A 27,665-nucleotide genomic window follows, 5' to 3' on the forward strand; every position below is an offset into this window, starting at 1 on the left:
GGGAAACACAACACTTTTATTTTTGCATTAAAGGATGCACTTACTTTATTTACGTGTGTATAATATTTTGACACGTCTGATGTGATGTAACTTTTAAAGTCAGAACTGTTTTTTCCTTTTGATGTGTTTACAGTAGTGATGTCAGTTAGATTTGGTGAGGTCAGAGCTATGAAAACGAAACTCTTACTTCATCTAAGCCTCTCTTACTCTCAGTCGTACATACACTGTAGGTTATGACCTTCCTTTTAAAATACAGAAATGTGAAATTATCGGTTATTGTATCGGCTGAAAAAAAAATTATTTTGTGCATCCCTAGTCATTTAAAGTAAAAATGATGATAGTGTAGGTTTACAGTTGTCTAATAATTCTTTGGCAAATTTATGTCCTGTATCATGCGATATTCTTCTGCTCATATGCACCGCACAAACAGAGTAGAGCTGCACATGTACATTACAGTTCTGGTTATGTGTCACTGGCTGCGGTGGAAGCTCCCAATTGAGTACGGGGGAAATAATTAGGTGGTGAGTGTGTTCACAAATTACTCAATGTAAACACATGACCTTTCCCCAGTGTCCCCGTCTACACTGCTGCACAGGGTTCTCTCTTACACAGCTGGGGGCTACTTTAGCATAGCAATAGCAACAACCAAGTGCAGAATGCTTGGCCCAAAATGCATCATCAAAACAATGCGACTGGAAATGCCAAATTGGTGAATGCAAACAGAAGAGGACTGATATTTTAATCACTGGAATACATGATTTTGTCTATATCTTCACGTCATTAAAAATATGGTTCCAGATATATTACATGATATTGCACCCATTGCTCTAACTGTACAAAAAGTAAGACAAAACAATGTGTGTAAGTCTACGTGCATGGGAGCGGGAAAGGCAGAGTGATGACTGTGCTGGAATAAAGGAGATCCATCTTGAACCCACTTCCTCAGAAGAACACCCTTGGCTTTCGCTTCACTCCTCTGAGGGCTGTATACTCGGAGCCCCCTATCCTCCCACCCTTCCATATCCACCTTCCTGCCTTCTTCTTTTTTTACTACTCATTCTTTTCCCCTCTCTTCCTTTTCCAGACCCCTCAAACCCCTCAGCTACTGTAGCTACCCAAATCCACTCCATCACACAGCACAAAGAAACAGATAAAGAAACGTGGAGAGAGGAGGCTGGCCAACACACTGAAGGAGGTGCAGATTGAGAGGAAATGGGAAGGAGGTCTACTGAGGCTGGAGGGGTGGGCTGGTGGGTAGAGTCAGTGTGAATGAGGGGAGGAAAAAGAAGTAGTATTAAGGGGAGTGGTAGAGAGTGAGTCTTAATATGCAGACTCAGAGGGTCACTGTGTAGGCAGCAGTGTGTTGTTTGTTTTATCAGTGCCCCACTGGCGCTATGGGATGGGGTTTGAGTGAAGGCCAGTAGCCACAGCTTGCCATGGAGGGTCCAGTGATGAATGTTCAGAGGCAATCTAGGACACTGCAGCAGAAACACCATCAATTCAGTAGCCGTATCGCAGCACGACTGGGAGGAACTGTACTGTGGAATGTGTCTTCGTATTTGTGCGCAAATGTGTGTACCTACAAATTCCATTGTGTTTAATAAAGTTTGTGTGTGTGTGTGTTTTAAACTCATATGGGGGGAAGGGTTAAAGGATTACAGCTGTCTCTTGGCTGTGGGAAGTAGCTGAGCAATGCTTCCCATTGGTCATTCCCATGAACCCTTGCTCTTTAAGGGGCACGGTGGGAGGCAACAGTGAGGACAGAGGAGTGTAACACCGCTGGCTGGACCATACACGGCCAAACTGCCAGCCCAACCTTGAATAAAAACATCTTTGAGCATGTATACATTTTTGACATGCAGATTACTGGTGGCAGAGATTGCAGCATGCATTTTTATGCAAACACGGAGGAAAACTTTCGATAACAATACACAAAAAAGTCCTGATTTTTCACATACTTGTTCCCACTCCTCTCCAACTATGGTTTATCCTTGGCCTGAGCCCAAGACTCAACTCCCGGCCTCATCCCCGCCACAACACCAACCACTTATCAACAGGTTTTTCTGGATGTGAGGTCTGCCAGGCTCTCTCTGCGGAGGGCACGATTAGGACGAGAGGGGTGGGCATTACGCCTCAAACACCAGCCAGAAAAAAGACCCACACGGTGATAAGGGCAAAGAATCCCTAGCACGTCATGCATTTTACAAGCTTGTCATGGTTTTACTCCCATCCCCTGCAGCAGAGCACATTTACTGTGAAGGAAATAGCACAAATAATCATGTTGCCTTTGCCCTAACTGTATCAAAATGTTGTTTGGGGAGCTTCAAGAGACAGCTAAACTTCTCAGTCCCTCACTGTCACAGAGATAGAAAGGATGACTTCACAGAGCTTTTCCTGAAGGAGAAATATCTTGGCTGAATGTTTCTCTTCCTGGCACTTGCTAGCTGGATGTCTCAGTTAAAGAGTATAGCCCGTGGAAAATGTTTCTGTAATTTATTTGATCACATTAAAATTGGGAACAGATTTGTTTGCTGTGACAATGTTTGTTGAGTTAGGGGCAGCCAGACTGTCTCCCACAGTGGCCTGTTGGATGTGTGTGAAGCTACAGACAAGATGTCTGTAGGCCTATGCAAACACCGTACTTTACCTTAACCAGCGCTGTCAAGGAATCTGTTCGTATGGGCTTAAGAAAACATCATGCACACGGAATTTTCCTACCTCACCATTAACTATTATGTGTCTCAACCTAGAATCCAATTATGATTATTAGTGCTTTTTTGATGCATAGAGCAATCACGACCACAAAATGTCTCCTGTAGCCTCACAAAATATTCCACTGCTTTGAATATATGGTAAAGGGATGATCAAAGAGCCCTTTGACCGGTGAAGCTACACATCCCCCTATCACCTCACAAGTGGTTGACTAGCACAAGCTATCGATCTCCAAATGCATTTCCAGTCTCTTGACAGCTGATGCATTGTACAGACGACCCTGTAGCATAAATGTATTATTGCAGGAGTATGATCCATGCTACTGTACAGTTGACTCTGTATGGAGCTTGCTCTCACCATGCCAGTTTGGATGAATGGTGGCCTCTCATTTACTGTGTTATTTCTTGGTATTTTTGAATTCACACCCAACCCTCCCACTTCAGAGGCCGTTTGAAACTCATGACACATTGTCTGTTGTCCAAAGAACACAGTAGACTCAAATGAGCAACGGCTAACATTCTCACATTCCTTACATAGCTTGCACATAAAGGTCATTAACAAATTGAGGATAAAATAACCTCACAGCGACACATGCATCAGCAGGCAGGCTTGATTAAAAACGAGATGGGTAGGTGGATGCTGTGACAAACTTTCATATAAGAAAATATCATATAGTCAACATCCACCTTGAGTTGGTAGTAATGTCGCACGCTGTGAATAATTAGATAGTATCAGACCAGATGTAATTATTGAGTTTTTATTTAAGAAGTCACACACTCAAGACCACAGGCCTCATTTAGCAAAACAAAGTGATGTGTAAATTAGTTTATTTCAGAAAGAGGCCTTGGTGGCTTTCATTTAGTGCTTTCAAAGGCACAGAGCAAGTTTCGGTATAATTACCACACAGACGGAGACATTCACCCCGTTGTGTTTGTTCAAATGCCATCTGAGGAGAATTAGGATTTAAATTACTTTGAGAGAACTGGACATCACACTGAAACTTGAATCATTAACAACTCAATATGTGTTACAGATTTTTAGATCTCATTATTAGAATAAATTAAACATCTATTTCGCCGCAGTCAATGGTAAAATAAACATCATCAAAGTCTTTGGAACAATGCTCTCATTTTACTCTTTTTTTTGTTTTTAAAACTGATTTAATGTTTCACCATCAAACATCTTGGTGTGTAAACATTGCAAACCATACTGTGAATATTAATATTTAGCTGAGAGACGTTCTCTCTCATCATATGTGGAGAAGTAGCCAGAGCAACTTTGGAGGTGGGAAGGTGGAGAGAAAGGTCCCTGCACATGTAAATTGTTGGGTGGGCAGGAGGAGGAAAGTCTAGAATAGATGTCCATTGAAGAACAGGCTCTGAGACCATGGACCTCAATGTCACTGCCAGTCTCATGCAGACGCCAGACGAATATTATGGCTCTGGCGGAAATTAATTGTGGGCACAGAGGGTTCGTCTTGTAGCGCAAGACAACACTGGTGTCAGAGAGGGAATAAGGACTGCTGCCTCTGGGCACAGGCCTGTGCCAAGTAAACATTAGGCATAACCCGCCAAAGGAATATTTTGTAAGATGTCTTTGAGGCCTCACCTAGAGGTCCTTTGATTCTTATTCAAAAAGGAAAATAAAGACTTCTTGATAGTTTCAGAGTTGGAGCTGCAGAGACAAGAATTGGACCTGACAAGAAAAACACTCATAAAAATGAATGAGGCCCTAAAAGGCTTTGAAATGAGGTCTCTTTACATTGAACTGTGGATTATGAAATGGAAAAACCTTAGCTGAATTCTTTATTTCACCAACTCGCCAGTGAAGAAAGCCTGCGGGAAAGACATTACTTCTCTACAGTTGCACCTAAAGGTTAAACTGTCATCTTTGTTATCGAATGTCGACTCGCTGTTAAGATAGTAGGACATCCAAATTTCTAAAGCTTTTACCTTTGCCGAGACATCAAACTCTTAACAGCAAGAGTGTACGTCCCTGCTTGCTGATAAGGGGATAACAGGGGCTCTCTGGGAGTATAAAGCAAGGTCTCTGGGTGGTCGAGTGGCCTAAGGGCCTGTGTAGTAAAGCTACTTCACACTGACCACCACAGTAATGGACTAGCAGAGCAGATATCATTATCATTATCTGTCATTAGTGATACAAGTGTCAGTCACTAAAAAGTCCATATTTGGACATGGGCATTGGTCAGTGTTTGGGCTATATATGTGGAAGTCAGATTATCTATGCATTCAAAGTGCACTCAATACTTAATACCTAAATAGCTACCGATCAGACAATTGCAAATCTCTGTGAGCTCCAGAACTGAATGTGAAATGTGAAAATGTGGTGTTTCTGTGCTTTCAGTGTATTGTCAGAATCAAACCTGATATTTTCAATTATCAAGAACAACACTACTCAGACTATGCCATATGTGTGTGATTGTCTTTGACATATGATATCTGGGAATGTCACCTTTTGTTTCTCACCTTCAGTCAGACCACTGGGAGAGAGCACATAAAGGCGGCAAATTGTCACCTTTTTCCCTCAAGCTGGGGCTTATTTGGCATTGCCTGCACTGAATTGTATTAGTCATTGGATGTAAGGGATCTATAGGGCATATGTCTTTAATCATCCTTGTGATTTATTTGGTATTGCTGTTTAAAAGGAATTCACTAGAAGAGAGAGGCAGGGATATAAAGTAGGTCCTCTATCCGTTAGTGTTGTCTCGATACTGGCATTTCTAACTTTAATACAACACCTTGAAAAATGTTGGTATTTGATACCGTTTTCAATACCATGGGGAAAAATTGACACTGAGGGCATACAGTTTAAAATATTTATAAACATTTATTATCTTTTTTTTTTTTGTTGTTAATTAATGATAAAATAAGACAATACCATGCCACTGGCTACGGTTACATGATGGCTTCTCATTCGGAATGAAATGAATCTGAATGAAATCATTCGGAATTAAAGTGTTTCCAGGTAGTTTACATGGGAAATATTCATTCTGAATGAGGGTTTACATGGGAGATAAGTTCAATCGCCTTTATTCAGGTCTGTGCAAGGTTTGGGGCAGGGAAGGTTTCTGATTGGATAGGGGGCGGGGCGGTTGTTACGTGTTTACGTTTACCGGAAGAAAACACTGTCGTCCTCGCTCCGGATAACAACGTGCTTGACAACGCCGTTCTTAGTGCCTTTTTCGGGCGTGTTTTGCTTATAGTCTTAAAGCAGCAGTACGACAACAACCTTGTTCTGATAATGCTTCATCTGTTGAGCAGGAGAAGGGAGGCAGAAGACCGTGCTGTGGCGAATGGAAACCGGTGAGTGCAACGAGTCCGACTGCTCTAGCTCAGCTCGTTGCTATGCAGCCCGTTGCTATGCGCGCTATATACAACATTGCACCAGAAGGGCAAGGAAACAAATGGCCTTTCATTCCGATTAAAAGTGGAATTAAACTGTCCATGTAAACGTACTGACTGACAGCTTTTATTTTCTTGGTTGGTAGCAGAGAACATTAGAATTGTAGGAAACATTAACAAAAGCTGGCCATGGGTCCTTCAAAAGAATGGAAACATCATTTTAACAGGAGGGAATCACTATTGTGTGGGGTACCATACTTCGACACAACACCTGTATCTGCGCAATGCCCCTATTTTTGCCCCCTCACACACTTAGATCACGCAGTGAGTCTGCATTGTTAAACTAGGACCTTGCAAGCTATGGAAAAATGGGAAGATGCAGTTGAAAGGACAAATGGCTTAAAGGAATTAAAACAATTGGTTGTGGTGATTAAAGCCAGAGCGTGTAAATGTTTAAAAAGCAAACTGCGCTGTGTGTCGATTGTTTTTCAAATGTGGTAAAATGGGGATCAGAGTTGTGGAATCGCACATGCAGAGCCGTAAGCACAGAAAGTATTGTCAGGGTCATTTTTACTGTTCAGTTTCAACTGACATCAATGTATTTACTTGGAAAGAGTATATTTCCACCTTTGGTGTGTATTTCAATCACAAGTTTGGTCTTAAATTTAATTTAAAGTGGAATTAAAAAGGTCTTAAAAATCTTAAATTTAACTTGTTTATAACTGTAGACACCCTGTAACAATAACAGAGCAAGAAAGTGCAGCTTGTACAGGTGTATCGATACTGCAGAGAATCAATATTGAAACAGTTTAATTCAAAACCGATATGTATCAAGAAATCAATATTTTTCCTAACACTACTATACATTCATAGAGAAGCAGGCTTCCCATAATGTTCAACAACAGTGTGCTCTGAAGGCCTCACAGATCTGACGGTTTGTGACTAGACATGACTAAATTGTTGAAGACTTGTACCTTGACTTTACTTTTCTTTGACGGTCTACAACCAATGATATGAGCTTGACTTTCATCCCCCTCACCATCCCCAAATTAAAACAACAACAACATTTTCCCCACTTACCTGTAGCGCTAAGTATCAGTCTAGATTATTTTGGTGGGAGTTTCTGACTGTTGGAGAGGTTGACCTTAGAGATGTCTGCCTTCTTTCCAATATAATGGAATTAGATGGCACTCACCTTGTGGTGCTCAAAAAGCCAAAACAATATACATTTGAAAAAGTAACAACTATATCTCGTTCCAGAAATCAGATCAATTTCATGTAACAATTTTGTTTCTGAGTGCTGAAGGACCGTCCCCGTGAGAGACTCTCCTCCTGCTCTCTCTGCCTGTTTAGCACCAGCTAACACAGCACAATGTGATCTCATCACTGCTTGTCATATTTTGGTGCTTGGGCAGAAGCCCTGCAGCAGAGGTTAACATCCGACATTCATTCTTTCATTTATTTTCCATAACCACTTATCCTGTTAGGAGTCGTGGGGGGTTGGAGCCTATCCCTGCTGACACTGGGCGAGAGCCGGGGTACACCCTGGACAGGTCGCCAGACTATCGCAGGGCTAACACATAGGGACAGACAACCATTCACACTCACATTCACACCAATTGAGAGTTAACAATTAACCTGCATGTCTTTGGACTGTGGGAGGAAGCCGGAGAGAAAACCCACACTGACATGGGGACAACATGCAAACCCCCAGCCTGGGGGAGCCCTTCTGGACTGTGTCATTAAACATGTCATTAAGTGTTGGGTTAGCTTTGTGATGCTAACAGTTAGCCCTGTCTCTGTGTGTGTGTGTCACTCTGTCCCAGGCACAGCAGCAGTCTCATGATGAACAGAAATAGGAAGAGAGGCTGAGTGGCTCAATATGCTGTGTGCAGCTCTACAATGAAATGAGATCTTACTTGTTTTTAAAAGTGAGGTTTGAAGTAAAGTTGCGAAATTGTGAAGTTGCGTGGAATTCACAGAGATTGCCTGAGTCTGTGTTAATTGTTACAGTCACAACATTGCAAAACTCTGGAGGGACTGTTCTTTGGGAACTTGAAACTTGGTACTGTGTTTAGAAAATTCTGCTTTTACATAAATCCCAACATTAAAAAAAATCTATTCTCTCATTCTGAACAAATTAGGGTATGGTCAATTCAGCCTCCAGGCTTTCTTTAAGATAGAGATGAAAAATATTTTTATTATTTATTATCACATTTTTAAACATTCACATTTCATTAAATTGAAACGGAGCACCTAACTGCTTTGAAACATAGAGAACAAATTAAATGCTGACTATCAGGTGGAGGATCTTGTTATTTACTCAGCATCCTAAAGAGTGGTTGAAGAGAATATATGCAAAACACAAATATAAAAATCTGACAATAAATTGCTCATCCAAACTTTAACAGTGCTTATTTTGTGCTGCTCATCTTTCCCCATAACGAGTGTAATTTCACACATCCTCAGCATTACCGCTCTTCTGAGCCACACCTGCACTACTTACAGACCGGCGGTGCTGATTAAAAAACAACTGACATCAGCAGTGGAGAAATGAACAAACGCCTCGTGTCACACCTCCGACCCCAGGGTGAAAGAGTGCAAATGAACGAGTGATCAGTTAGCTCACTCTCCAATCATCTGTGTAATGTAACTTCCCTTGTCTGTGCTCACCTGTGTCGGCAGCAAAGGCTTTTTCAAAATGTCAGGCAGTGACTGTTCTTACCAGCGACTCTCTCTCCCCTACACTGTCTCATTTTCTCATTCTCTCTCACCCCCCCCCCCCCCCTTCTCTGTTCCTCCATTACCCATTTTATGCCGTGGCACCCTATGTGACAGATTGTACAGTGTAAGCCCCGCTGGTGCTTTTGACACTTAATAAAACATATCAGTTAAACCAATTACAGTGAACAAGGTGAGGGAGAGGCACAGTTTCTTTTTAATTGTTATTGCAACAATTTTTAGATTAGAATTTTTTTTGTTCAAGTCCTCATACCCTCATACGCAAAAGTATTCCACACAGCAAACAATCCATGATGCCCCTGTACAACTATGTTATGCTCACATTCTGCCACATTCAGACACTTTGTGCTAGTTCTTGAGATTAAAATTTGGGGACGTAAATAAAATGAATTGGAATAGAATAAAATTAAAAGAGTATGACATTTTACATGTGTGTAGAGCATTCATGCCGAACAGCATTACAAGCTGCATGCAGCATTTATAAAATAATAACAAACACAGATTTTAACTCAGAGGTAAGAGTTGAAATTGTCCTGACCAGAGTCCTCTACCAGACATTGCCAGAAAACTTTGAGAACACATAGACCTTAGCAGCAAGGACTGCAGATCGCCCGGGGCAAGTAGAATGCCATGTCGCACCAGTAAAGATAGCGACTTCCTTGCCCGATTGGGTCAGTGGTAAAACAATGAAACACATTGATTTTTCCAGAGCTGATGATGGAAGTAGCTAAGGAGTGAGCCATCTTGATTCCTTCTTATCTCTGAGAGTCGCACATGCTCAGTACCGAGCAGGCGCTCTTGAGAAAATAGCGGTGGGTAATGAGAAAGTTTATGAGCTGAAGTGCAAGCGAGCGTCACAGTCAACCTTGAACAGGAGTTTAGTTTGGTGGCGTTAGAGGATGTGGGCAAAACTCCAACTATGAATTCTTCAGTTTGCTTCAACTTTGAGTTCAAGGCCAATGAAACTGAGTCGTTTTTCAAAGGCATATCAGGTTTCTTTTTTGCTGGAGTGCCTACCACTTTGACTTTTACCAGCATTTGACTCGCAGATGTGGCTTGATTTGTACCTAGCTGCCAACAACCTGTTATCCATGGCCTTGCAGGTGCTTTAACAAAATTAAGGAAACATGTCAGTTAACTTTAGTTCTTGTTGTTACTTAACGACAGCTAATAAATAAAACACACAGGGGCACGGTGGTACAGTGGTTAGCATTGTCACCTCACAGCAACAGGGTTTCTGGTTCGAACCCAGGGTCGGGGAGCCCTTCTGTGTGGAGTTTGCATGTTTTCCTGCTTGTCAGCATGGGTTTTCTCCGACTTCCTCTCACAGTTCAAGGACATGTAGGTTAATTGGTGACTCTACATTGGCCGTAGATGTAGGGTTGGGTACCGAAACTCGGTACTTTTTGTACTCGCTACAGATTCACGTGGGTACTACCGAGTACCGATTCACTTCAAATTTCGGTACCTGAGGTGGAGGCGGAGCGAGAGCACATGACTCGCACCTCAGACTCAGCAACAATGGCGACAAAAAAAAATGTGCAGACAAAAGTTAACGTGCAGCACTGTTCCTAAATGTTCTCAATAAAATGTTGAAACTGAGAAGTTTAGACTATGGGCCCGAATGACGCATACTGCGTCCAAATTCACACCCATTCTTCTCTGTGGATTTTCTCCGCAACTGTGCGTCATAGCGAGAAGCCACACATATCACGTGAAACAGCAGAACTGTAGCTTTCCGACAAGACCAAGCACTTGTCGGTAACCCAATGTTTTCACAGCGAAAAAAATTGATAAAGTTACAATAAAATGATGCATAACAGAGCTTTCATACACCTTTGCACACACATTACTCTTGGATGGATTACTCACGAACACAGGCTCGCACAGAAATGCCATGCATATCACATGAAAGCGCAGGACTAGAGCTTTCCAGTGATACTACACACATCATTGTGCTGCCATGCCATCATGCTATAAATACAGATCAATTGTCTACAAAATAAAAACCTGACAAATGTCTTTACAATCCATTATACAGATCTTGTTATCAGTCACTTCATATAGTGAGGAATATCGTATCTTACCACGTCTTAGGCTTGCGTATGTTTCTCCCTGTCTATCCACATTTGTAGTCCAGCTTTCAAGATGCAAATATCTTCATATTGTCCAGTTGACACTCCATCAGACATTGTATGACAAGACAAGCGCACTTCACCTTTGCGCACCCAGACAACTGCAGCCTAATTATGCATGCTGACAGTAGTCACCATATACATTGAGGGGGACGCGTGCCCCCCCACCAATGCCCAAAATGTCCCCCCAATACATAACTGAAACTGAAAAACAAATATTATTGGAGGACGTCATTGCACTTGGTTGACTATTTTTCTATGATCTTAGATGTAAATATTGCATGTTTCTTTCAGATAAAACACATTTTTGACTTGTGAATGAGTCAATGGAATTTCTTGCAATAATGAAAAAATACTGGCAATCATGTCCGCCTGGCACAAACCACATGTTTTGGACAGCTGTGAAGTGACAGAATGTCCCACCATCATGGTTCTTATATTGCCAGATTCTAGAGAGTCTATCCTCTTCATATATGGCAGAATATGTCAACTTCCATCTTGCTATGCTGAGATACATGTAAAAATGTAAGAATTTAGTAACACAGATTTGTTTTTTCATTGATATAAAAATTAATATAAAATACAGACACATAGAAAGACATGGAATGATGGTAAATCTGGTTAGCCCAGATTGTCCTGAAAAACAAAAACAAGCTATAGCATGTGTATGTAGCCTTTATAATGACTGTGATATGAGCTTAAAAGTAAAGGCAGTAAAAATACCCCAAAAAGGCCTAGGGCCCATAGGGTTAAAAAGTACCGAAATAAGGTACTGTTTGGTACCGGTACCGAATTCCAGATACCGGTACCGTATCGGTTCAATTATGAACGGTACCCAACCCTACGTAGGTGTGAATGCGAGTGTGAATGGTTATCTGTCTCTATGTGTTAGCCCTGTGATAGTCTGGTGACCTGTCCAGGGTGTACTCTGCCACTCACCTAATGTCAGCTGGGATAGCCTCCAGCCCCCCCGTGACCCCCAACAGGATAGGTGGTTATGGAAAATGAATGGATGAATAATGAATAAAACAATTTGTATAGGGGCAAGTAAAACTTTCTATGGGCATGTAGACTTCTGACCCACTTGCCCAATTGGGCAGTGAAAAAACCCCATTTACATTGAACCCTTAGAATAGAATAGAACTTTAATTGCCATGCAACCAGAGTCTGCGGTATTTGCTTTCAGTACATATATACAGAACACTGCTTCATAGTCACAACATTAACAAGTGCATACAGACATACATGAATAAAGTGCATACAGACATCCACAGAGCATATTGCGGAAAACAATAGCCCTGTAGCCGAAAACCCCACAACGTGACACACCTGACACCAAAAAACCACATAACAAAAAAAACCACAACAACAGTACAACACAGTCAACAACTGCATATACATGCTAAAGTAGGGAGTTGAGTGTTCATATTGCTGTGGGGAAAAAGCTGTTTTTAAAGCGGGTGGAGTTTGTGGTAAGGGACCTGACCCTACCTACCAGAAGGGAGAGTCTGGAAAAGGTGGTTTGCTGGATGAGAGGGCTCTGAGATGATTTTACTTGCCCGTTTAGAAACACACTGATGGAATATGGATTCGACTGAGGGGAGGACAGAACTGGTGATCTTAGAGGCCTTGGACGCGATGCGTTGCAATTTCATTTTTGAGTGACTGTCCGTGTTACCATACCAGACTGTGATGGAGGATGTGATGACACTTTGGATGTTGGCTGTGTAGAAGCGGACCAGGCGGTGTTTATTGACTCTGAACTTGCTACAACTCTTTACTACACATTTGGGTCTATCCAGTCTGTTTGCAGATCTCATTCAGCTCATCCTTTGGTCATTTGACAGCTCTTCACCTGACAGAACATACAGCCTCAGCTCAGTTGAAAAGACTACAGTCAAAAAGAATTCTGATATAGGATAATAATGCTAAACCTGGGATGTTGTTCAGTGGCAAGGATTTTAATGTTCACTACAAAGGTTGTTCAATTGCCTTGATTTTATCCAGTATCTGTGCATGGCAGCTACAGTTTTGTGAAGGAATAAGTAGATTTGACCACCCTGGCCTTCGCACTCTTCCTTTGGGCTGCGTCGTAAGAACTTAAAAGCACTACTGTACTGCTAAATAAATATCCATGAACAAAATCAGAGCAAATCAATTAGGTGAAATTAGAAAACAATTTCAATGGTACCTCATATTCCTGAGACCCAGGGCTGTCCAGATAAAGTCAGACACCCTTCTGAAGTTGATTGTAGAGAAACTACATTATTTCCAGTATCTCCTTTAGGCTTGCTAGCAGATTGAATAATGCTTAAATAATAAAATTGTATAAGAAAGTTCTCTGCTTTGTTAGAAGAGCAGAACCTGCACAGTGTGATGGATCTGGCAAATACGTTTCATGTAAATGTATTAATTGACAGTGAACTTGCTAACGATACAACACTTATCATACTAGTGGACAACCTGTTTCTGTGGTTACCATCTGGCTCTAAGTAGCTGCCATTCGTAGGGAGGTGGCATTTGGCTCTGACTTTTTACCCAAAACTTAATGACATCAGTGTTTAAAAGTCTTTCAGCTCCTCAGCTGATAAATCTGCTGTCAGGACATTAACACTACCACACTGCTGCGCTGTTAAGGAATCCATACAATTTACAGTTACGAGTAATTCAACACATCGAGCAGATGACTCCTCAGTGTACAAATCTTTAAGGCATAATGTCTCCCTGGATACTACTGGCATACAGTAATGAGTCACCTCATCATAATCACCTCCATTGTTTGACAGTACAAATTAAATGGCTTCAGTTAAACAATAAATGACTCAATGGGCAATAATTAGCTGTAGGTGATTTGTTTCGTTAGTGCAGTATGTTTGCACTGATTCCCTGAGTGTTGTTACAATGGGCTCTTGGGAGTTTTTATGAAGTGGATATAACAGAGTTGCAGGATTCTGTCACAGCTTTCAAAGAGATGATGGTTTGACAATATTTTTGAGCAGAAACTGTGGGTGAATTAAACAAATTCAGAAAATTTACCAATCAGTTTGAGGTGCATTGGTAACTGAATGCTGCACTGGTTGACTGTTAGCTATTGTAGCATCATATGTAGGAAGGTATAGCTCTCTGAGAAAGTTAAGTCTCAGGGAGAATAAAGGGACTGGATGAAACCTGTTGGATGCTGTTTAACTTGCCAAAGCTCACAACAGAGCTGAACGTGAGGGAGGGTTGACAACACATCAACATCAATCCAACACATTATTAGCAAAGATAATTCAGTCTATTCATTAAATCAGTAAATAAATAAATAAATAAATGGATTTTACAGAACACAACATCAATGATAGATTAACTGTTACCCATGAATCCTTGTGCATTCATGTTAGCCTGCTATTGCTAAATCACTGTGTGTCACTGTTCTATATCTAGTAACTGCCTTTTACGTACTACTGAAACATATTGGCCAATTAGCTGTATTATAGGGTTGTCAGAAGTATTGATACTCTGAAAAGTATCGATACTCAAACACTGTATCCGGATACAATACTAATTTACAAAAGTATCAATACTAACAGTGCACGCCACCTCAGCGCCTGTCGGGTGCACGCGACGGGTCCAACGGACACGTGCTGTGCAGGCAGCGTCCGGAGCCCTCGCTGCAACCCGGCTTGTTGTCGTCGCTGTGCATGCATGCACAGATTTCTGTTGCAGTAATATGGCCAGCGCGGCTGCAGGAGGATCAGAGCAGCCAGTATTGGTCAAAAATGATAAAGGAAAACACGCTCTTTGGAAATATTTCGTCAAGTGAACACAGCACACTGCAGACGGCAGGTACAGCCCCTCCCCTCACTAGCAGCTGAGCAGCTGGTGTCACCAGCATCAAACTAAAATATACCTTCTAATGTTAATGTGGGAACTAAGCAGAAAACTTTATCAGTCATGCCCGTCTGTAACATTAATAGACAATGTTAGTTTAACAGGACAACACAATTATGTGTGTGTGAAAAGTTATGTTAACTGTAAAGTCACAGATTGAAGCTGAAAAAACATCTGGTTTCTCCTGTAACCCCTGGTTCTCGGATCACATAGTGAGGTAGAAACAGGAGCATCCTGAGCCTAAACTACCAACTCTATTTGATCAGCAATGAAAATATGGTGCCAATTCACCAGAAGCACAGAAAATAAACAAGGCTGTAGATAAATACATGTGTATGGACAGATCTTGTTTCTGGTTGTATTTTTTGGGGGGATTTTTTGTTGTTATCATTAATGTTACTGTTCTGATCTTTATTTAAAAAATGACGTGCCTCTTAATTTTTTGCTGCTGTATCGAAAATGGTATCGAGTATTGAATATTTTCCTGGGTATCGATATCAAGTTTGAAATTTTAGTATCGCGACAACCCTACTGTATTATTATTCCAAGTGTACAGACGTTCTTGAGAGCCACAGTGTACTGTTTTGTAATGTTTCAAACAAGAGACCCTGATATACTGACCACCTCAGAAACCACCGGCAAAAGATCGAAGAGGGGGCTTATGCACCTAGCCATGCTGCAGCTGCTTCTGACTCAGCAGCTCTAGGCAAGTGCACACGAGAGAAGACCTGAGAGTATACATAGATTATCTCAATTGTGACGATATATACAGTAGGGGGTCCTTGCTCCATTTCTCTTGGAGCTAAGAGATGAAGACCCCTGCTTTACACCAAAAGAGTGGTTAAGTGAAGGACATGTGATATCAAGTGGTTGCCTAGCAAAAATAATAATATTTTTTTTTAAAAAGCGCTGTGAGCTGCTAAAAGCGCTCTGTCTGATCGGGGTAGGCTCCAACGAAAAAAAAGGCAATGCAGTGCGCCTAGCATTTTTCACCTTGTAAAACACGCCCTGCCTGATTGGGTCCTTAGTTGGTACATTGCGTATCACCTACTCATGCTGACTCTCACGTCTAAATGTGCAACAAAGCAAGTTAAACAAGACCGTCCTTCCAAGAGAAACAATGCTATTGGACATCACAGCAAATGCCCCCAGTGAAGAAGCCCTCTTGCTGACAGTTGCAAAGGAAAAGATCATACAGGGGTATTATAACGCCACAAAGTCCTTGTAAGGAAGAGGTTGTGGTGGATGGATGGTTCAGCAAAATGTTTAGCTTTAACACAGGAGAGTTATTTTCCTATTTCCAACCACGAGCCAATGCTGTTACCTTAGAGAACACGAGAATGATCGTTCCCTGACCTTAACCAAGTGTTAATTATTGTAACCATGGTGTCGTGGCTCCTCCAACCTTGACGAAGTACACATATTAACCCAAACCAGGAAGTTTCACTAACCTTAACTAAGTACTTAATTAAACTCAAATCATGACTTTTCTGTAAGTAAGTTGGTTTGTTGTAAACAAAGATCAGCTGTGTGAGGTTGTAATTTGCAATAGCAAGTGGTTTCACAGCTTGTACTGGTTTTAATTATTGGATGTCTGCTGACGCTTAAATCCTTACAGAACATGTACTTGCTGTAGCATATACATATTTTTGTATGTGTGGCTCTGATGCAAGTGATCAATGGAAATGTGATATGTGCTGGCAATATGTCGGAACTTGCAAAATGTCAGTTAGAGGTAGAGAGTCATTTAGTAAGGAAATGAATAACTCAACAACATAGTTGTTTTGGTGAATATCTCTCATATCATGGTGGTAGCACAGAGTGTGTTTTCTACAAAGTAAGTGGTAAAATGGCGCTGACTCAGGTTTGCACCCGCTTTCTCCCTCAGCTGTGTTCTGCTCTGGTGAGCAACAGTCACCCAAGTGATTCTGACTCGGCTTGACCTAGGACAATATTCTCTCACCGGGTCCAGTTCCACCTCACTGGGTGCATATTGCCACTTATGCACTTAACAGTAGCGTGCTCTCTCTTCTCCCCTCTTCATCCTCTCCCTCTCTGTCGATCTCGCAGTTGTCTCAACAGTTTCTTTTTGCACACTCCCCCCATCACTCGCCCTTTTCTGCTTTCTCTTTTTACTGTCTGTTACTCCAACTCTCTGTCGATTTGTGCTCATAAATTCTTTACTCAGCTCCCTAGTCATAATTTAATAATCAGAAGTAAGAAGCAGAAGAACGTTCTCCTGCTCCCCTTTTTTTCTCCCTGAGATTTGCACAGTCATGTCCAATCAGATTAATAGAGGTATCTGAGCATCACTAAAGGGAGTTTTGTATTATTTCACGTTTGAAATGTGACATATGACTGTCTGTCAGAAGCAATAAACAGTGAGGAAACAGAGAAATGAGGTAAGTGTGCGAGCGCAGTACAGTATGTCTGACAGCTGATGTAAAACAAAGCTTGTGCTAACACAGCAGCACACATGTGAACGCACACACACATTAACGGACCACCTTGACCTGATAAAGACACATCAACAGTTCTAACCCTCGCGGCTCAGGTAAGGACCACAGTGGCAAAGTCATTGTTGTATCTCCTTCTAATGGCGCTAATATTTGTGTGGGCCATAAATAATGCTAACAAATAACCACATAAAAAGAATTAATGAAAAGCAAACAGAAGTGGAGCAGAGAGATGCATGGTTATACAGAGTAGCGACAAATTACCCTGGGGGGAGGGTGGTGGGATGAGAAGCTTCGGTACAGTCATTACTCTGTACAGCGAGTACGGTCTGGCTAACACCTGTGTTTCCCTCCGATCTGCCTCACCCTAATTAGCCCACACACACCCTGGGGATCCTCCGACACACAAGACCTGGACTGGGGGCGGGGAGGGGAGGGTTAGATGGGGGGCGGGAGCAGGGAGGGCATACAAAAGTTAAGGTAGAGTGGGGAAAAAATAAAGCGTAGGTAGAGAGAATGGAACCTTGTAGTTACTCAATGCTGAGATCTGATTACAGAATATTATTATTATGAGTCAGTGTCAGAGAGGAGGAGAGAGAGGCAGCAGCAGCGCAAGCAGACGCTAACTGACATCCGTCGACAGAGAACTGGAGGTTGAGAGGTGGAGGAGTCACGCTTCCCTCTCGGTTTCATTTGCACTCACCCCATGGTTCCGAAGTGTGGATTGAAATGTTTGCTAATTTCACATGTCACTTTTATTCTTGTTAAGAACACCTGGAACTCCTGCCCATCCTCCCTTTCCCAGCGATAACATGATTCCTCGCTGTCGTCCTTGACATCCGCCGCCTGACAGTCCATCTCTTTCACGGAGGTGTCTCGGTGATAACCTCATGCTCTAACACATATAATGACTTTGTACCTCAGTGATTATTTCTGTTTTTTTTCTGCTGTCAGTGGCAGATAGGTTTTCCTCTGTGTATAATGTAAATCTCTCACACTGCATAATTGATTGACAATATTTTTTTTAGTTCTGTTGACGGCATCTTTGCTTTGTTTAGTCCCTAGATATTATGATAAGCACAATTTTCAATATGAGAATTTCATTTTTGACTCAAATTCACAGTTCACCACATACTGCACTGGATATTGTTTTCCCTTCTCCTTCTCATCTTTATCCTCCTCTCTCCAGTGTTTTTCACTGGTTGGGAGCCAATAAATGAAAGAAAATGATCAATGCGATCAGGTTACAGCTCACCAATGCATTGATCCAGCTTGATGCCCAGAGGATGAAAAAGATTCAGTGAGGGAGAGAGAGATGTAAACCACCATACAGCCAGACTGGCCCCATTGAACTCTGGGTGCAATACACATGAGTTATATCACAGTGGATGTTTCCAAGAGTAAAAATGTATACTGGAATATGAACGTAGATGGGCAACAAAAAGTCACATAGAGTTCATAACAACATGTTTTTATAAAAACAAACCAGAGTTTCTTTTTTTTGACAAGTACATGTCTAGTTAATTATACTTACTGCTGTTGTATTGTTCGCTAAAAATGATGGTTTTTGTTGCTGTGAGGTACAGCACGATGAAATATTGTAGTTTCACATATGTTATGGTTCCAGTTTTGAGGATGGATCGCTGTACAGAAGTGGTCTACAGTTTCATATGCCTCTTTTCTCTCTCTGTCACACTCACTTTGCCACTTACCACACTGATGCCTGCATAGCAAGACACAAGACGGCACACACACACACACACCGGACTGTGTGTGGCTGTGCAGGCAGACGCACACACACTGACACACATGGACACAGACACAGACACACACACACACACACACACACACACAAGTATTCATTCAAATGAATTGAAGTTGACACTCAAACATTTTGTCGATCTATTGCTGATCTCTGCCAGGAAACTCTGCCACTCTGGTACTGAATGTGTGTGTGTGTGTGTGTGTGTCTGTGTGTCTGTGTGTCTGTGTGTGCGTGCGTGCGTGCTGTGCTCACTTAGTGAGATGGGAGAGCACCAATCCCCCACATGCTGACTCCAAAGACAAGCATGGATCATATTACCCTGTGTCTCAGGACCACACACACACACACACACACGCGCACACACACACACACACACACACACACACACACACACACTGTACATTCTCTCTCTCGCGCTCTATATATTTATACATCTTCATTAACTTTAATTGGCCATATCCACATCCTGTTTTGTAAAACAATGTTAGTTTTCACCGAACCATGTAAAAGATTATTACAAAAACAAGTTATATTTATTTAATTACATTGGATAACGCAGAATTGCAAAGGAAGCAGTTGTAACTCAATATTTTTTGTCTTCTGTAAATCATATGTAGGAGTTTGATGTCTATAAATAAATCATGGGCTCTCAAGATGGGTGGTTTGTGGTGAAGAAAATTACTCTGTTTCAAAACATACAAGGTGTTAGAGTGAAAGTGTTGATGCTGAATAGTGCGAGCAAAAAAGTAGAAACTGTGGTTTTCCTGGGCCTGTCCTTGCTTAAGGAAGCTGCACCATAGTGGAATTTACACAGACTGTGCTTGCTTGAATTTGCAGAGAATTGCAGACGTCAACAGAAACCAACTTGTGCGGCAATATTTTTATGGCAAATGCCCCTATATTGAGGTGATGTTAGTGAAATTTTCCCACTTCCTCTTAAAATCTGCCTATTTTAAAATATCACCTCTCACTTCCACCTTTCTTTTTCTATCTACCGCTCTTTCCTCCTCTCTTCTCCTCTCCTCAACGCTGAGACAGATCTGAGACTCTTCTGGCGGTGACAGAAGTAGGCTGCGTACGCCATAGCGCCGGCCCAATCAGTGACGATCTGCATGGTAATGTGTGGCAGGGGCGGGATAATGAAGTTCCCAGCTTGCCGACTGGAAGGCTATCCTCCGGTGTGCTGAGTGATTTATCTCCTCTGTCAAGAGCCAGGACAGCCAGGACTTGTCCTTCCCCATGGTCCCCGGGAACAGGAGTCGAGCGGAGCCAGATAAGAGATGGAGAGAGCAGAGGGCCCGATTTGCTTGCAAAACATGAAGCTGCATACATACATTATATTAAAGCAAACAATACCACTATACCAATATACTGAAAAGTAGATTTTAACCAGAAGCCCTGTAACTGTTCATATCTTCAAATATATAATAGTTATTTTTTATGGGGGGAGCAAGTGCAGTCGTTGTGGCGTAATAGTTAGTGGGACCTATGACTCTCCTCATGTTGTTTCACTCATTTGTCCCCTACACTGTAGGCCTATCCATCACGCTCATCCTGCCCACAGCAACATGACAAAATGCAAAATAACTCTCATTCATGATTTACAACTCTTTTGTGATGTAGCCACAAACAAAACCCAACAGTGTTGTTGTCTGTTATGCAGAATGCAGGCCAAAAAAAAGGAAGGAAGGAAAAAATACTGTGTGACATGGTCCCATGATACTTGTTTGAGGACTTACAGTATATTTTCCTGCTACAGCTGTAGGTGTGATCCATTAAGATAAAAGAGAGAAACTGACATGTTGAGTCTGTTGGCTTGTCAGCTGACGTCTTATTAATGCTTCATGGGATTAGTCCTCACAACTTTCATAGTACCAAACATTTAGTATGTTTTTAGAGCATAAAATATCCATATAACAGTCATATGGACCAAATCTTAGTTCATGTATTCATAATTTGTTAGCTTATATCTATTAACCCTCTCCTTAAAAAAACATCCAAACTGTTTAGTTCTCAGAATGAGAGAATAAAAGAGTACAACCAGTGCTCAGGTGCCTTTGCTGCTGTTATTGTGATCTGCCGCCAAAATGTTGGATGACAGATTGGTGAAACGACCCACAAAAAGTTTTCAGCAACGTCAGCGCTTTGAATCTCTGGTTAAGTTCATCACTTTCAACATAGTGTGGCACGCTAACTGAGTTGATTTATTCATCCTACAGGCGATAGGCTATTGCTGTAGGCAGAGAGCTGTGTCATTAGATACTAGTGTTGAGATCTTTGCATACCAAGTTCGAATTTTGTGTTTTATATATTTAAAGTTTTTATTTGTTTGAAAGGCTTGGTACATGGCATACATATATTATTGTCCAGGCATACAAGAATACAAGGCACGTATACTTTATAATGTGGAGGTGGACTCCAGTACATAAAGAAAAACTTAACGAATAAGTCTAGAAGGAAAGAGACACATATGTCCTCATACATCACTCAACAGGGTCACATAATCACAGAGTGAGTTCATAACTATGTAGGCCTTTCTTCTATTTTGATATGAGTCCATAACCGGTCCCAAGGAGATACTCATTTCTCCTGATCGACTCATAAGATGCCATATCCGCCATTGCATTAACCCATTCTTTCAATTCCAGGGCCTTTGTTGTCTTCCAGTGTCTTAGAATACCTCAGTTGTTTGGTATTTGTGACCGACCCCCCAGTAAACAAACCTTTGGACTTAAAGGGATTTCTGAGCCAAACCAACAACTTAAAATTTCTAATGCAGTTTCTGTACAGGAACCTTGCACTCTGAGTCAGATGTGTTTTACTATTCTGCTTTAGTGTTGTCACGATACCAAAATCTTTGTTTTGGTACCAATACCAATATGAATTTCGATACTTTTTGATACTCTTCGGTACTTTTCCTAAGGAAAAGTCCTTTTGGATACAAACCTTTAGAACAATAAATAGTAGGGGTGTAATGGTACCAAAAAAATCATGGTTCGGTAAGTACCTCAGTACGGACATGACGGTTTGGTAACTCAAATGTTCCACCAAGTTTGTGTTGTCTCGTGTTGTCTCCCTTTGCGAGGCAGACTTTCTCTTGTCTTTTTTCACATGCAGCAGCTGCGAATGTTGATACAGGTGTTGTCATACACACCACTTGTGCAATCTGTGCTCCAAAAGGAACAAGAAAGGTGTTTGTGTGCATAAATGAGTGAAATAAATTAACTAAATTAATGAATTGAATCAATTTCAAAGTACCGGTATTTTCCAAATGCAGTATTGTACCGTTTGGAATACTCTCTAGTACCGCGGTACTATTTTAGTACCGGTATACCGTGCAACACTATTCTGCTTGTTGCGAAAAGTTGCAATACAAGGCAACATATAGACACATTTGCTACCTTGTTTTCTCTCCACTGGAGTTACCTCCTTAGGCTGTTGCCACTCTCTGCCCGTATCTTGTATTTGGCACTGAAGCTACCTGAAGTATAAAATGATCCTGTGTGGATATTTAATTGCACTCTGTTGTAAGCATTGTTGTTGCTGTTGTGTATTTCTGGAAAGGATAATGTTATCTTATCTTTGTTGTGAAATATTTCGAGGAGGACATAGCTTCCATATATTTCCACTTCTTTTTCGTGGCCCCATGTCACTCTCTTTTGTTGCAGAGGTAGCCTCTGTGTCCCACAGGTTTGCCACATATTCATCACTGCATCTTGGTCAAATATCTCTCTGAAAGACTCTGACAGATGTGGCAAAAAGCAAAAAAAAGGTAACTGTTTCAAAAACTTTACTGACCGACAGATGTTTTTGCATCCATATGTAAACCGTAGACTTTATAGAATGATGGACATGGCTACTGTGACATCACCCATTGGTTTGTGGATTGCTGTTTTGAACATTGACTCACTTTTGGAGCCAGCTTCAAGTGGCCATTCAAGGAACTGCAGTTTTTTGGCACTTCCAGCCCTGGAGGTTGCTCCTTGGTGTAAACATGATTGAGATAATGTGTGGTAGTATTTATTTTTCAAAGGAACAGTGTGTAAGATTCATGGGAACTTCGTGACACCTAGCAGTGAGAATTGCAGATTGCAACTACCTGATTAGAATTCCTTCAGTGTTCTTCACTCAGGAGATTTTTTCTGGCAGCCAAATTAACCGCAGAGGTCTCTGCAAATGGACCCAGTGATGTAAACCAGTAAAACACTGTAAGCAGTTTTCCGTCAGATCCTGTCAAATCAGTGTTTATCTGCTTGGCTATTAGCTACAGTGGCTGATGTGAAGACGCAAATGGCCCTATCTACAGCTAGTGATTAGTTTTTCCATTCGGGGCTACTCTAGAAACATGGTGGTGCAACATGGTGATCTCTGTAAATGAGGACCCGCTCCCTATGTAAATATAAACCGCTCATTCTAAGGTAACGGAAACAAGACTCTTATTTTCAGGTGATTATACACCAAAGAAAACATACTTTTCATGTTATTTTCCATTCCTGCCAATATATCCCCTAAACCCTACATTCTGAACCTTTAAATGTTTGACAGTTTTGGATGAAAAATACAAACTTGGTTGGCAAAGGCCTTTAGTTTCACTTTATGAAGTCCTCACCCAGTTACTTGTATCCTACACATTATCAAATGTATCTCATAATGCAGTCATGGTCACCAGTTGCAGTTATTTTGCTCACTTGCAGTCTGCTACAGTGGATAGTCCCTGCACCTCACTTATCTCTCCAGGTATGACCTACCCAACTTGGATTTGTTGTACATTTTTTCCACCATCATCTCTTTTTTCCCCCTCATTTTCTACATGCTCTTCTTGGCACTCAACACTGCTCCTTGTCTCCCAGGCCTACAGACTGGTCACTTTAAATCTCTGTCAGACTTGACCTTGGACAAAGAGTTAAATTAGTCCAGTGAAGTACATAATGAGTTCATTTAGGTAATTAAGCATTCAGGTGGAATGAAAAAAAAAGGCTCACTGAAAATGCCCGAGGAGTTTTTCATGTTGTTGAGGCAAAATGATCAAGATACTTAATAAATCTAATTAGATTTTTGTGCTGCAAATAACAATATTTATATATACGGTATCTATGTTTAATAGATACTAATAGATATTAATCCAATGAAATGAACCTCAAAAAATTACTAAAATTACTTTACAAAAGAAGTCATGCTTTATAGCTTTCTTTTGTGATTCTAAAAGAAGATCCAAATGTGATGTGAGAAGTGAAAAGCTAACTTTTTTCCATTCAAACCTGTATCCTAGAAAAACATACTACAAATTTTTTGTCAGTTACATTTAGGCGGGGAACAGAGTTGCCTGGATTTTAGGTGACAAAAGCACTTTGGTTAAGGTCAGGGAAAAAGCACGTTTTGGTTAAATGTTTTTAAGGGAAACACGTCCTGCGTTGTGCTTTAAGTTCCTGATGAGTTTTTCAAAACGTTTAATCAACACCACAATCTTTCTTTAACCTTAACCAAGTGCTGTGAGTTCCTACACATAATTACAAAAGTTTCATCATACTTTAGTTGCTTTGTTTGGCAATGGTGGATACTCTAGAGAAAAGGAAAGAAATGAGTTGTCAGTGAACATCTTGCAGATAGCTACATACAGTATCAACATTGTGCGACTTGGCAGATACGCTTATTATAAAGCATTTCTTCATTATGTCGGTAATAAAGGCAATATGACTCACATCACATTTTTCTTAAAACGCATTTGCTGATAGAAATTGGCAGTACGTACATTTTATTTCTTAGAGAAAGATTGGCCCTAATAGGTACCTATGTATTTAAATGTGTTTTGTAGTCATAAACACAATATGCTGCTGTGGCTATATTATATGTATCACATCTGTATGTAGGAGCAATGTCCATGTAGTTATACACGGCTGTGGGTCAGGAAAGGGTAAAAAAGAACATACAGTGGGTAGATCTATGTTGATGTCACACACACACATGTTTTTTGGGGGGGTTCGGGAATTTCTTAATCTTACTGTAGCTTCTTTGCAATTATGTGGCTGGTGTAACCCGTAAAATTCAAACAAAGGGCAGGAAGTGATGAATCCATATACTGCACGACTTGGAGATAGAAGCATGTGTCTAAATTAAAGGGTTGGATGGACCTGCAGGTGGCAGGTATCATCACAAAATTGAAACTCATGTTGGATGTGATCCAAACAAAATGAAGAAAAGTGGCCAATTTGCCCTGGGGTGGACACAATTGTTGTAAGAAATGACCTCATCCCCCAGATCTCCTATTATGATTAACATTTTATGGCAAGCTGAAGACAGCATACAAGAGTCTTGTGGTCTGTAACTAGGCTTTTTTATGTGCATTTGGGTCCACGACTGAAATGACTGCCCTCTTGTGTTTTGGCTAGGTGAGCAAATATGTATCACTGTCTTTTATATTTCAACTCTATACATGCATGCACCGCTATCAGGCTAACATTAATAGGCTAACTAACGTCAGCTAGCTTTAGCTGCTATTCCCTACCTGCTAGGTCAACCATTCCCAGAGGTCTGGTGAAACACTATTAAAAATCTGGGTCGTGGCTAAAAACACACAAAAGTTGTCACAGCATATTGTAATTACATCCAGTTTGCTTTAACGTTAACCTTTGATAGGACTTAACCCCGCTACTCTCGACTGAAGACGGAGGTTTTCGATCCAGTTTTTGATGAGCTCGGCACATGCTATTGTGTGCTGACCGTTTTTTTCTCTAATAACTTAAGACCCAGGCATTCAAGAAGTTTTTACCAGGAGACGAATTATCCGCAGAGGTCTCTTGCTCTCCAGAACAAACCAACCCGATGATTAAAACCAGTAAAAACACTGAAAGCAGGTTCCCGTTCAAAATCAGTGTTTTTCTGTTTGGCTGCTGCCATTTGGCTGCTAGCTACAGTGGCTGACACGAGAACGCAAATGGCCCTGTCTAGAGCCAGTGATTAGTTTGCTAATGTAGAAACATGGTGGTGCAACATGGTGATCTCCGTAAATAAGGACCCACTCCCTTCGTAAATATGAATGAAATATGACGTTAACCTTCGAATGAAGAGGGGGGTTTTCGATTCAAGATCTACCGCTATTACTCTTTGAGTTTTTTTTTTTTTTTTACATCCTATTATTTCTGGGCCTTAAAGTGGAGCTTGTTTCTTCCCAACTTGATTGATAAGAACAGCCATAAACAGCACAAACCATAGGCATTTGTGGAGTATTTGTAGTCTTTACCTCCAGTTGCCTGCCCTCCATCTGGACAGCGCATCAATATATGACGTCATATGCAAAGAAGCTATCATGTGACGCATGATGTAATTCCTGTCTGGCTATCTTTTAAACCGAACTCCTAAATGGAACTTTTGTGTCTTGTTCTGTCATGTCAGCACAATGAAATATTCACCTCAACAATAACTGACTCAACACTTATACAGTTGCCCTAGGTTTATTCGCATATGAAAACCTCTTTTCGACAAGAGGAGTGACACATGAATTGTGCTCCTTGAAGCACTGCTAATGCCTAATGAATAGGAGTAGGAGCGCCTGTGACAGGTTTTCTGTTAAATTATCTAAAATTAACCACTCTGTGTTTTATGTAAAATATGGATATCTTTGCCCAACATTAGAGACATTATCACACACATAATATTCTGGAATTAATCTTTAATTACACTAACAATGTGCTGGTGTTTTTTTCTCTCACCTTTCCTCTTCTGTTTAATTAAAACAAATGAACAAAGCCAGGGGTTCTCATAACCTGATTTGGCAAAGATCAACCTCATTTGGAGTCAATTAAAATATAATGCAGTGGAATTCATTATCATATTTCCATTGTGTATTCTATAAGCCAAGATGCAGGATTTGTGAAACACAGGGAGCAGAATTGGAATTTTATTGTTCTTCTAAAGAAAGTCACAGCATTTAAAAAAAAGTGTGACAAGCAGAGACTGATAGAATACTCCAAATAATCGAGCCCATTGAATAGTGTAATTCTCTAAACAAAACGTGTGAAGACAGCATTGTCCAAAGCTTTTGAACTGTAAAATATATAATTTTAGGAAGGAGATGCTACTTTAATTTGTCACAGCTCTAATTTTCCTCAACTTGAGATAATTTTTCAGTTAAAATTACTTCATAATTTCAACAGTAATTTGGTCTTACTTGGGACTATAGTGGTGAATAATTATGGAGAACAATCTTGTTCGTGAAGTGATTAGTGGAACAAAGCATGCTTTGCTGCCATTACTGCCAGGAAAGTGCAGGTAAAGCAAAATCAGTCATTTCGTTCTAAACACATTATGCATGTTAGAAAATACTTGCTGAAAACAAAACCGGAAACTGTGTAGTACTGAATTGACCCTTCCGTAAGTTCGGCCCATGGACGAAGACTGGCCAATTATAACATAGCATCAGGCCGGCTCAGACCAGGGTCCGACAACAACACATCTGTCTTCCATTGACTGTAATGCAGTCGTTTCAGATTTCCTTCAATTTTAGGCTGTTTTTGTGGATTTGGAGCTAAATGTTGTGCCTGGGGCATGTCGTGTATTAATGATACTCGTTACCTGGAGAGGTTGGAAAAAGATAGATGTTTCTTCCCTGTTCCAATACCAAAAT

General features: G+C 41.0%; 1 protein-coding gene across 1 annotated transcript in view; it reads left to right on the forward strand.

The window, feature by feature from the left end:
* The window catches only part of mef2cb (myocyte enhancer factor 2cb), a 210,282-nt gene that overhangs the window by 19,772 nt on the left and 162,845 nt on the right, over nt 1-27,665 (forward strand). The gene's annotated exons all lie outside the window — the stretch shown is intronic.

The sequence above is a fragment of the Epinephelus fuscoguttatus genome, linkage group LG6 (assembly GCF_011397635.1).
Source record: "Epinephelus fuscoguttatus linkage group LG6, E.fuscoguttatus.final_Chr_v1".
Taxonomy (NCBI): domain Eukaryota; kingdom Metazoa; phylum Chordata; class Actinopteri; order Perciformes; family Serranidae; genus Epinephelus; species Epinephelus fuscoguttatus.